Source organism: Ursus arctos, unplaced genomic scaffold (assembly GCF_023065955.2).
Source record: "Ursus arctos isolate Adak ecotype North America unplaced genomic scaffold, UrsArc2.0 scaffold_25, whole genome shotgun sequence".
Taxonomy (NCBI): domain Eukaryota; kingdom Metazoa; phylum Chordata; class Mammalia; order Carnivora; family Ursidae; genus Ursus; species Ursus arctos.
The window spans coordinates 18732136-18736947 of record NW_026622930.1 but is presented as its reverse complement, the minus strand read 5'-3'; the positions used below and the strand labels follow the sequence as shown (position 1 = coordinate 18736947).

Sequence of the window (4812 nt, the reverse complement as noted above, 5' to 3'; positions counted from 1 at the left end):
TTTGATCAAATGTGTACTAATAACAATTATATAATGTCTGAAAAATTTTCATTTTATGCTTGTCTTATGGTCACAGAAAAAATTTAAAAAATTTCATATTTTGTGTAATAAAATTATAATAGAGTGAGAAAGAAAACATTTTACATCTAAAAATATAAAGAAAAAAATCCTGTGTAGAACTTAGAGAACTACATGCTCATTCAAGAATAGGAAAAATATCAAATATATGAATATTAGTGAAGTTAATGTTTATGTGTTTTTGAATGAATGATGCTGCATTTTTAGATTCCATTAGTATATTTAGGAGTATTATATAGCACTTTAATTTATGTAGTTTTTGTTATTTAAAATATGTTGGAAAGTAGTTCTTTTCGGTTATTTAATTTTATGATGACAATTTTTATTTTTTTTTTCATTAAACTTTTGTTTTAATGGGTCTCAAAATTCTGCGACAGACTATTGGTCAAGTTGTTTCCATTAAAAAGTACAGATTTGAAAAACTAGTAACTTAAAAATGTCACACACAGAACAAACGGTCCACAAAATATTCTGCTTTCCTTCCGAAGGTTTTGCAATGCACTGTTATACTATCAAACCTAAATGGCCAAGTTCCATGAACAGTTCTGAGAGTGTTCTTCCACCACTGATTAAGACTGGGGTGGCAGGTATTGGGGATAATATTAAATTAGCCTTCTGAGCTTTCTGGGCAGACTTGGTGGCCTTGCCAGCTCCAGCTGCCTTCTTGTCCACTGCTTTGATGACACCCACAGCAACCATCTGTCTCATGTCATGAACAGAAAAATGGCCTAGAGGAAGATAGCCAGAGAAGCTTTCAACACACATAGGCTTGCCAGGAACCATATCAACAATGGCAGCACTACCAGATTTCTAGAACGTGGACCATCTTCCAGGTTTTTTCCAGAACAAAGAACTATCTTCTCCTTCAGCTCAGCAAACTTGCAAGCAATGTAAGCTGTGTGACAATCCAGCACAGGTGCATATCCAGCACTGATTTGGCCTGGATGGTTCAGGATAATCACCTGAGCTATGAAGCCAACTGCTTCCATTGGTAGGTCATTTTTGAGGTCACCAGCTCACATGTTCCACAAGGAACATCTTTGACAGGTACGCTCTTGATATTTAAGCCCACATTGTCCCCAGGAAGAGTCTCACTCAAAGCTTCATGGTGCATTTCAACACACTTGACTTCAGCTGTAACACTGACTGGAGCAAAGGTGACCGCCATGCCAGGTTTAAGAACACCAGTCTCCACTCAGCCCACAGGGACAGCACCAATACCACCAATTTTGTAGACATCCCGAGAGGCAGACTCAAGGGCTTGTCAGTTGGATGAGTTGGTGGCAGAATGCAATCCAGAGCTTCAGGCAGTGTGGTTCCACTGGCATTCCCATCTTTACGGGTGACTTTCCACCCCTCGAACCAAGGCATGTTAGCACTTGGCTCCAGCATGTTGTCAACCAGAAATTGGCACAAATGCTACTATGTCGGGGTTGTAGCCAATTTTTTAATGTAGGTGCTGACTTCCTTAACAATTTCCTCATATCTCTTCTGGCTGTAGGATCGCTCAGTGCAATCCATTTTGTTAACACCAACAATTTATTGTTTTCTACCCAATGTGTAAGCCAGAAGGGCATGCTCATGGGTCTGCCCATCCTTGAAGATTCCTGCTTCAAATTCATCAACACCAGGAGCAACAATCAGGACAGCACCGTCAGCCTGAGATGTGCTTGCAATCATGTTTTTGATAAAGTCTCTGTATCCTGGGGCATCAATGATGGTCACATAATACTTGCTGGTCTCAAATTTCACAGGGAGGTACCAATGGTGATACCACGTTCACATTCAGCTTTCAGTTTAGTTGAGACCCAGGCATACCTGAAGGAGCCCTTTCCCACCTCAGGAGCCTCCTTCTCAAATTTTTTGATAGTTCTTTTGTGGATCCCACCACATTTGTAGATCAGATGACCAGTAGTGTTAGACTTGCCCAAGTCTACATGTCCAAGGATGACGGTGTTGATATGCGTCTTTTCCTTTTTCATTTTGGTTTAGGTTTAGCAGTGGTTTTCATGACACCTGTGTTCTGGAGGCAAACCTGTTGTGAAAATTAATGACAATTTTTAGGTATCAACTTACATATGTGCAAGGAAGTGCAGAGGTTTTTTTATTATTAGTTTTGGTCTGCAAAAGCAAGTGTTAGAAAGCCAGTGATATATTTGACCCCTCAAGAGTAGACTACTTGCATAATTTTATGTTATTCTTTTTTGTTATTTTTTATTGAGGTGGTATTTACATACCATACAAATCCAGAGGTCATGTTTTTAATGAAATGGAATTCATTAACAAGAGGGTTAACATTAACACAGATTGACGTGTTTTAAATTGATAGACTGTATTTTTTAGAAAAATTTTAGATTTACAGAAAAATTCAGTAGAGTACAGTCTTCTCATTTACTCTTGTCTTGTTTTCCCTATTAACATCTTCCATGAATGTGGTACATTTGTTATAATTGATGAACTAGTATAATATTATATATCATAATTAACAAGAATCTATAGCTTACATTAGGGTTTACTCTTAGAGTTGTATACCCATGAGTTTTGAAAAGTGTGTAAGGATATGTACCTATAGGGGGAGAGAGGGAAAAAATAAAATAAGATAGAATCAGAGAGGGAGACAAACCATAAGACACTCTTAATCATAGGAAACAAACTAAGAGGAAGCTGGAGAGGAGGGGGGTGGGGAGATGGGGTGACTGGGTGATGGACATTAAGAAGGGCATGTGATGTAATGAGCACTGGGTATTATATAAGACTGATGAATCACTGACCTCTACCTCTGAAACCAATAATATATGTTAATTAATTGAATTTAAATTTTAAAAATAAATAAATTTAGTTTGGAAAGAAAAAAAAGGATATGTATCTATTATTATGGTATCATATAGAATAGTTTTACTACTCTAAAAATCCTCAGCTATCCTAGTAGGTGTCAAGCAGTATCTCAGGATTTTGACTTGCATTTCCCTAATGACTAATGACATCGTGTATCTTTTCATGTGCATTTTGTGCGTTCGTATATCTTCTTTAGAGAACTATCTATTCAAGTCTTTTACCCTTTTAAGTAGGTTGTTTGTCTTTTATTATTGAGTTTTAGGAGTTCTTTATATATTCTGAATATTAAACCTGTGCTGGTTAATTTTATGTGTCAACTTGACTGGGCTAGGGAATGCTCAGATAGCTGGTAAAATATTATTTCTGGGTGTGGATTAACATTTGATTCAGTAGACTGAGTAAAGAGAAATCACTCTCACCAAAATAGTTCAGCATCATTCAAACCTTCAGGGCCTGCGTGAAATGAAAAGACAAATGAAGAATGAATTTTCTCACTTTTCCTGAACTGGGACACCCATCTTTTAACTCAGACATCAAAGCTCCTGGTTTTCAGACTTTCAGACTCTGGGACTACACCATCAGCATTCCTGTTTCTCAGGACTTCAGACTCTGACTGAATTATACTGTGGGCTTCCCTGGTTCTCCAGCTTGCAGATGACAGACTTTGGGATTTCTCCACTTCCATAACAATGTAAGGCAATGCCAATACTAAATGCTCATTTACATTATCTATCTTCTATTATCTATCTATCTATCTATCTATCTATCTATCATCATCTATTATCTATTCATCTATCTATCATCTATCTATTATCATATCTCTATCCATCTATTGATCATCTATCTATCATCTACATATTCTCTCTCTCCTATTGGTTATGTTCCTCTGGAGACCTGTGACTAATACAAAACCCTCATCAGATATGTGCTGTGCAATATTCTTTCCCATTCTGTGGATTGTCTTTTCTCTTTCTTGATAATGCCCTTTGATGGCACAAAAGTTTTTAATTTAATGAAGTCTAATTTATCTATTTTTTTTCTTTGTTGATTATGTTTTTAGTGTTATATCTAAAAATCCATTGCCAAATACGAGGTCATGAATATTTCTACCTATGTTTTCTTCTAAGATGTTTTCTTTCTTCTATGTTTTCTTCTTTTATGTACTTAACTATTTAAGTTGTTTATCCATTCTGAGGTTTTTTGTTTTGTTTTTTTTGTTTTTTGAGGTTTTTTTAGGAGTAAAATAAAGTTTCAGCTCCATTTTTTTGTATGTGGATATTCAGTTGTCCTACCACCATTTGTTGAAGGGACTATTTTTCCCCCATCAAATGGTCACAACACCCTTGTTGAAATCCATTAACTATAAATGTATGTGCTTATTTATGGAGTCAGTTCTATTTCTTTGGTCTGTATGTCTGTCCTTACACCAGTACCACACAGTTTTTATTACTGTACCTTTGTGTTTTTTTGGTTGTTGCTGTTGTAAGATTTTGTTTTATTTTTTTTAATGGTTTTTTTTTATTATATTGTGTTAGTCACCATACAGTACATCCCTGGTTTTTGATGTAAAGTTCGATGATTCATTAGTTGTGTGTAACACCCAGTGCACCATGCAATACGTGCCCTCCTTACTACCCATCACCAGCCTATCCCATTCCCCCACCCCCCTTCCCTCTGAAGCCCTCAGTTTGTTTCTCATAGTCCATAGTCTCTCATGCTTCATTCCCCCTTCTGATTACCCCCCCTTTCTTTATCCCTTTCTTCCCCTACCGATCATCCTAGTTCTTATGTTCCATAGATGAGAGAAACCATATGATAATTGTCTTTCTCTGGCTTGACTTATTTCACTCAGCATTATCTCCTCCAGTGCCATCCATGTTGCAGCAAATGTTGAGAACT

At 36.7% G+C, this 4812-nt stretch overlaps 1 pseudogene; it reads right to left on the bottom strand.

Moving 5' to 3' along the window:
* Positions 1-528: 528 nt before the first annotated feature.
* Positions 529-2060, bottom strand: LOC113270266 (elongation factor 1-alpha 1-like; annotated as a pseudogene).
* Positions 2061-4812: the final 2752 nt, after the last annotated feature.